Source organism: Dromaius novaehollandiae, chromosome Z (genome assembly GCF_036370855.1).
Source record: "Dromaius novaehollandiae isolate bDroNov1 chromosome Z, bDroNov1.hap1, whole genome shotgun sequence".
Lineage (NCBI taxonomy): Eukaryota > Metazoa > Chordata > Aves > Casuariiformes > Dromaiidae > Dromaius > Dromaius novaehollandiae.
In genome coordinates this window covers 74,482,489-74,490,406 of record NC_088132.1, presented here as the reverse complement: position 1 = coordinate 74,490,406, position 7,918 = coordinate 74,482,489, and positions in this window count along the sequence as shown.

The following is a 7,918-nucleotide window of genomic DNA, read 5'->3' as shown; positions in this document are numbered from 1 at the left end:
CCACGCTCTTCGGGAGACAGAGTAACACGGATGCATCAATAAAAACGTCGGCTTTGCACTGCTTTTGGCTAGAGACGGTGAGCCGCGATGCCCTGAGGGGTTATCCCAAATGGTGGGTGCTTCGTCCTCCCTCGCTAAACTGTGCTGCTGCAGGGAATGCGTGGGACGCTGCTGAGATGCGGGTTTTCTCCCGTGTGCCCCTTTGCACATGCGTGCGGCCTCGTCCCGTGCCGTCGGCGCTTGGGGAGGCTCCCCCGGCACCCCTCCTTGGTGGCACCTTGCTGCGTGCGTGCATGCAGACACTCCTCACCGTCGGCCTTTCTGCCAAAATCAGAAACAGGCACTGACGCTGCTGCCAAGTGCCGCGCTGATTATCTCTGCCTTCGCCTTTTGCACGCACCTCCATCCCGCTTGCTCTATCTGCGCCGGAGGAAGTTGGGCAAACCTAATGAAGACAAGGTGAAGTTTTACATAAAAATAATCTCTCCTGCCATGAGTCCGGAGGAATTTTAATCAGTCCGGGAGTATCGGCAGAATTCCTTCGTCTGCAATCTTTTCATGATCTGCTCTCCCCTCTTGCTCCTTGTGGGGAGCATTTGCTGAGAGATTGATTAAATCAGGCTGGTAAAGAGCCTGCAGGTCCTGCAGCTCCCATGTTTTCTTGCTTCTTTGCGAGATCAGTCTTACTTTTTTTGGCCTGCGACACGCCAGGTCAGCCGCTTTCTTTGCCTGCCCTGTGCGTTTCCTCGCCATTGTTGTGGGGTTTTCCCCCTCCAGAGAACCGCTTTTGTGCGAAAGCGAGAGACAAGGCTCCGCGGTCAGCCTGCTGTGTCGTTGTTAGCCTGAAGTCCAGCAGGAATTCAAGGAATGGTTCCCCATGTCTCCTATTCACCTTGCTCCTGACAGTGGCCGGGGATGGGGGTATACTTCTGGAAAGCCATGAGCGGGGAGCTCAAACCCAGAGGCTGATAGAGCACGGATTTTGGAGCCCTAAAACTCGTGTGTGTGTTGCCTGCAAGTAGTTTACTGCAGGAATCTGAGCGTTTTCCTTTGAATAAATGATTCACAAGTAATCATTCAGCCTTCTCTCTCAATGGTTGAATAATCTGTGAGTAATTTATTTGGATGTTTGCCATGAAGTATCAAATAAATGGGTCTGGAAAGACACCGGGGTCAGATTCTCACCTTACAGACCTTTAACTTGGGGGATATGGGTGCAACCAGGCAAAAGCCATCCCTGGAGCTCCCCTGGGTGTCCAAGGGATCTCTGGATGTCCAGGATCTGACCAGCTTCCCACAGCTTAGCCCCATCTTACTCTTAATAAGCAGCTGTGAAGCAGCCATTCCCCTGCTCTGGGGACCACTGAGGAGGCAGGTGGGTGGCCTGCATGAGGGACAGCGATGGTTTTTGTTGGTGGTGCCCCCAGGTGAACGGTCCCCAGTGGCTGGGCTTGGGATGGCTCCCTCCTCAGTGGCCCCAGCCGCAGGAGAGCCATGGGCCACCGGGCCCCCGTGCTGTCCAAGCAGCTCTCACCAAGAGACATCAGCTGGGAAAAGCAGCCTGAGCTACGGCCCGACACTTGCTCGTAAGCTAATGGAGATTTGTTTCCCCACATCCAGCTCTCCTCCTGCCCACACCCACTGGTGCTTTCCATCCCTGTCCCCGAAAAGGTGCCTGCGCTCCTGACACATTTCCCAGGAGCATCCAAGAGCCTCCACTTCTTCCACAGCTTTTGCTTGCTCTTTTCCACGTGGGATGCTGGCCACAATCCCGGGATGCTGCTCCTGGCTGAGAGCAGGGCTGGAAGGGTGAAGAACAGGAAAATGCTTTTTTTCCCTCTCCTCTTTCATTTTGTGACCATTTCAGTCTGGTCCTGTGGCTCTAGGCAGGAGGGCACGACTCTTTCCCTAGCTCTGCTATGACCTGCTGAATAACTGCAGGAAAACCACCTCTGCACTCAGTTTTCCTCCTGCCTTTTAAGTGTTCAAGACCTGGTATTATTTACTGCAAATTCTCCCTGGACCCCTACATGCTTGTTATTCTTTATGGACAAAAACAAGCAACAATAAACAGATAATTTATTGTGGACCTTCGTCTGAGAAAAAACATCATTATTTCCGTCCAATTAATAGTGGCTTTTAGTAGCATCGATGAAAAACTAGGCAAAACCTGGCTTCCACCCAGACCCCCTCCTCTGGCTGTGTCACAGTGTCTGTGTGAGGCCAGGACTGCTGGGAGAGGTGGTATCTTTTATTTGATCAACTTATACATAGTTGGAACAAAACAGAACAGCTTTGGCAGGTTTGCCCAAAGATTACCTTTTTTTTTTTTTTTTATCGTTGTTTATTTTTAACAGGACAGTCAGGAAGAAGGTTTGTTACTGTTGCTACTGCTGTTGTTCTGTGCAACCGGAGCAGAAATGCCGGGATGCCAACGCGGATGGGAGCATGCCAACGGGAGTATTTGTCCCGAGCCCTCTCTGCAGAGTTTTCTCGCGTGCGTTGTTTCCTGAGTCATGGGGGTTTGTGCTGGGAACTCTCGGATATCTGGAAGCTGGAAGCAGCCTTTACTGTTGAACTGAGCGCTGATGGCTGAGGAAGGGCTCCCCAGCCCTGCCACAGCTCCTGCGGTGGGGTCCCAGTGCAGAGGACTCCCGTAACGACTTGCACGGTTCTCCAAGGCTCCCAAAAGAGCTGGCACCTTGCCCCCGGCTGTGAGCAGGCTGTTTCTCCGCAGGGCTGCTGCGTGTGCATTCGTCCCTTCTAGGCGTGGGGAAACTGAGGCACGCTGCCCATGCTCTGGCATCCAGCCAGGGGCATCACTGCGAATGACCAGCCCCCCCAGTCCCCTCGCCAGGCAGGAGCCCCCCAGCAGTGCTGCCGGGGCGCCAGTCAGCCTCTCCCCAAATCCCCCCGGGGTGTTTGCAGCTCCCTCGGGAGGCGGCAGGAGTGATGGGGCAAGCACAAGCTCTGCAAGAGATCCTTCCTGCTGCGCCTCCTGCCCACGCTGCCCTTCCTAGCCCCAGGGCAGCGCGGGTGTCCTTGCTCACCCTCCCCTTTGGCTCCTGCTCCTTTGGCCTCGCTGCTGCTTTAATTTTAGCAATTCCTTGGAAAGAGTCATTTTCCATAACTCAGCTCGCAGCAAAGCCCTCCGCCTGCCAGCTCTGCCTTCTCACACGTGTTCCTGGCATGCCTAAACGGCACACGCCTGCACCTGCCCGGCCAGGCCTGCCTGTCCCAGCCTTTTGCACACCAAATCCTGACGTCCGGGTCCTGTCCCCGCCTGGCACGTTTAATCCCAGGCTCCCGAATCGTGCCACAGCACAGCTGGAGCAGACGCCCGGGCCCGGCAACCCAGGTGTCCCTGGTGCACGACCATCTCCAGGGCCTCTGCCTTGTCCGGGGACTTTGTGCGTGGCACGTTTGGGCTCCTCGCCTGGCGCTGCTGCTGGCTGCCGCGGCTGGGCTGGCGGGTGCTCGTGGGGGTGTCGCGGCGGGGGCTGCTCCACGGGTGGGCTCGCAGGGGGCTGCGGGCAGGTTGCATTGGAGGCGAGCAGCATGCGTGGGCACGTGTGGGGGGGGCACGTGTGGGGGGGGCACGCGTGGGGCGCGCCCGAGGAGGGCGGCGGCGGCGCGCTGCCGGCCTGGGGGGCTGCCGCGGGGGCGCGGCGCCTGCCGCGTGGGGCGGCCGCGGCCGCGCGTGGGGGCGGCGCCGCCACCGGGAGCGCTTGTGCAGCGCTGTGCCGGGGGGTGCGGGGCTGAGCTCATCGCTGGCTCCCCGGCGCTCCTTACCAGTGGCTTCTGCGGTCACATGGGTTATGTGCTGGAGTTTAAAAGAGCTTATAGCCCCCGAGCCGGTGCAGAAGCAGCCGGTGGTTGCATGGGGGTAGCGCCGGGAGCAGCGAGGAGGGCGCCGTGAGTACGCGGCGGCCGGGCGGGGTGCCCCACGGCCGGGGAGGGGGGGGTATATTGGGGGGGGCGGCGATTTGTGCGGCTCTGCGCCCCTCTCCGTGCGCGGCGCGGCGGGCGCGGGGCTCGGGGGCGGCGAGCGCCGGTGCCCGACGCGGAAGCCGCGCTGCGCCGCGGAGGGATGAGCGGCAGCGGAAATCGCTTTCTGCCCTCGGCGGCTCGGCCCCGCGCTGCTCCCCGCTGCTGCCCCGCCGCCCGCCTCGCCCCGGCGCGCCCACGCGCGTCCGCGCCCCGCCGTGGGGCGGCGCGTCCCCACCCGCCGCGGCCGCGGGCACGGGCGGGCCTGCGAGCGAGCGCTTCGGGCAACTTTGTTTCCTGCTCGCGTGTGTCCGTGTGTCCGGCCGCGCGTTCCCGCGGGGGAAGGATGGGGCGCAAAGTTTGCGCGGCCCCGGGGGGTGCGATCCTGCCCCGTCCCCCGGGGCGGTGTCCCCCGGCGCCCGCGGGGAGAAGGGCCGGGGCAGCCCGCGGCGGGTCCCCCGCTGCGAGCCGGGAAGGCATCGCAGCCCCGCGAGCGGCATCAGGTTGAAGGCTGGGGAGGGATGAGCCCTCTGCTTGCTGCACTGCACTGGCGAGGCTGGAGCCGCGCTTGCAGGGTGGCTCTTTGTAAACTGTAGATTTCCTGGGCGGGAGAGCAGACTTTTTTTTTCTTTCTCGATTTCTCTGAAGGCTCAACCTGCCCTTTTCTCTGCTGTGGCAGGACCGATTGGGGCTTTTTTTTTAATTCTGTTTTTTTGGTTTGTTTGTTACTGGGAAGAGGTTTTATAAGAAAATCATCTGCTTGGTGCTTCTGTGGAACTGCTCGCCCAGGGTTAGGCAGTTCATCCCAAGCGTGTGCATGAGGGCTGCTTTCCAGAATTGCATAATATACACCGTTCCCTCTGCTGCACAAACTCCCTGACATTTCCAGATCTTGGTGACTTCCCCCACTGCAATCTGAAAACTGGACTGGGAATGTAACCAGGGTGCGAGCTAATTGTCGCTGCCTTCGCTGGGGATAGCACCTGGGCTGTGTGTTTCGGCTTCCCCTGGCTCCTCCAGCCGTTCTTTCTTAATCCATTAAACTTTTTGGGTATAAAGACTGGCACTTCTTAAAGTAAGCCAATGCACAATTTTTCCCTTTCTTCCCCACCCCATGCTTACAGATACATGTACAGGATCCGTAGCACAGGTTGCAGAAAGTGGGAATGCAGGCAAAGCTGTTTGATTTCTGTTTCTGTCTCTTTGTGTGTGTGTGCGGGGCTTTCTTGGAGGTGTTTTCTTTGGGATAGTCCTGGAGCTCCTTTCCTCCGATTGCTTTTTGCTCAGGAACTTACTGCCTTCTGCTAGGATTTTGCTTATTTAACTCTGACTGTGCCAACTCTGTGTGCACGCGTATTGTTTCCCTCTGCGAGCGACGGGACCTGCACACAACACCGGCGATCCTGCTGTGTGTGTCGTGAGAAGTGGCCGGTCTCACTGCCTTGCTGCTGAAGTGTGCAAAAATGTGCGAGCAAGTCCTTCTTGCTCCCTGCTCCTCCACGAGGCACCGGAGCTTTGTGGTGACAGCTGGAAGTGTGCAAGGGATGCTCGTGTCCGACGGGCAGCGATGCTGCCCTGCACGGAGGTGCTGGGGAGCAGCTATCTGGGGAGGGCAGGCTTCCCTGGGCTGGGCCGTGCAAATGGGAGCACTGTGCCTGTGAGACTGCTCTGCAACAGCCCTTTAGGATAACTAACTCATCAGAGCTGGCTGTCGGAACAGGCCAAGGCACAATCTGATGATTGTGCGTTATTTTTTGGTCCAACTTACTCTGGGAGGGCTTGATTCTGCCAAGGTGCTGAGCCCCACCACTAAAGGTCCTCAGCGCCTCCTGGACTGGCAAAGGAAGGCACCGCAAAGCTTGCAATGCACATTCACATATAAATAACGGTTCAGCCAGGGCTCACAGCCTTTTAGAGGTCTGGCCAGCTCCCTGAAGCCAGCGGCAGGAGTTTTGTGGGTGCGAGCCCAGGCTCGGGGCGCTCCGGATAACTCCCCGGCAAGCGGGAGGAACGCGTCCTGCTCGCCTGTGCCGCGAGGCTGGGGCTGGACGCGCGGCCACGGAGCCCGTCTCCCGGCTCTGCCATTTATTATTGCTGCCGCTGCCATTACGCCTGACAAGTGGGAGCTGCTGAGTAATGTGCTGCTTGTGTGTAGATATCCGAGCGCTGGTGGCTGAGCTCACTCCTACGACTTAGCAGGGAGCCGGCTCAGCACCTTTCCCCCGTGGAAACCTGGGAGAGCAAACGCATCCTGCTGCGGGGACCTTCCCGCCGCTGCCGGCAGCTCGAGCCTCCGCTCGCTGCCGCTTTCCTGCAAGCGTGCAGCCTCCGTGCTCGGGGGTTAACGCGGAGGCCCTGCTGCTTTCCTGAGCACGAGTCAGGGATGGGAAAGGGGTGTGTGTGTGTGTGTGTGTGTGTGTGTGTGTGTGTGTGTGTGTGTACATGTATGCGTGTGCATGCACATGTCTGTGTATACAGCTTCTTAAGCACCTAGGCAGGGCTGTTCCCAAGGGTGCTAGCTCTAGGTGGCCAGAGTTTTGGGGACTTGGTGCTTTTTGCTAGAGAGATTAAATCTTGGACAACTAGGAGAGGAGTTTTTGCTTTGTTTTTTTTGTGTGTATGTACCTACTCAGCCCAGAGTTCCCCTTAATTTCATCCGACTGCTGCTCAAGATGCTAAATTATTCCTTCCCCTATCGTTTTCACCCCACTTATGGATTAGCATCTAACTCCTTCTGTCGGTACGTGTTCAGCCCAGCTAGACTGATCGCAGCTCTCTTAATCTTCCTTTGTAAATCAATCCTTTCTGCTGCCTGATCATTTTTGTTGCTCGTTTTCCTGAAATCCCTCCAATTTGTCCATTTTGTGCCGGTGACGTGTGCCTGGCCCTAAACATGATGTATACCAAGCACGGCAGCGTGAGGGAAGGACACCTCCTCCCCTCCCACCCCGCTGGGGCTTGCGATGCTTTGTCAGCACTGAACTGAGTTACTTCCCCATTATTCTAAGCTATAGTCCCTGCTCGGTGTTGCAGAAGAAAGCAGCGTACGCAGGTCAGTGCCCTGGGGAGAATTCCTCCAAATTTTGGTGATGAGTTGCTGAGGTTTATTTGTGCGCTGCTAGCACACACTGGATGGGCCCTAGTGTGCTGGGTGCTGTATGCGGGGGTAGTAAGTTGTGCCTCCCCCCTCTCTCCCAAGAGCTAATAGCTGAAATAGGTGAGATGGGTGAAATTAGGGAGAAGGCAAGCTGCATCGTGCCTGTTGTATAGATGGGGAAACTGAGGCCCAGGAGTCTTGATTTGTGGCACAGCCTGATTGCACACTTTCTGCACGCTTGTGCAGCATGCACCTCTTGCCTAGGTGCCCTGTGTGCAGGGGTCAGCTGGGTGCTTCGGTCCTACTGATACCTGTTAGCATTGCAGCTAGCACGTGCCTTCTCCCAGGAGATGTTGGTATTGTTGCTTGGCCAGACCAGGCTGGCACACAGGGATGCTGCGTCCTGGGCTGTTTGCATGCATTGCTTTTCATGCAACAGCCAGAGCTTAATGCCACGGGTGCTGGCCCCACACAGTCCATGAAATGGGGACTTCACGCAGAGTTACTAGTGTTTTGCACTCATGTGCTTTGAAGTTTTGTCATCCCAAACCATAAGCTCCTAGCACTGAGCTTTCCTGTTAGCTGGAAAGGCCATGCCCTTCCAGGGACCATCTATTTTTAGGAGGAGCTATATTCTGGACAGTGGCCACTGCAGATGCTCCCTGCCTTCTCCTCTTGGCCCCTCTCCAGGGACACCACTTGGGCGATCTGCTGGTGGGGAAGACTTTGCTGAAGCTGCTCGGGAGCGTGACGAAGGCTGTGCTGTGCTGGGCACGTGGGTACCTGCAGAGCTTTCACTGCATGGGGGTGCTCTGGAGGGACGGCAGCCAGCAC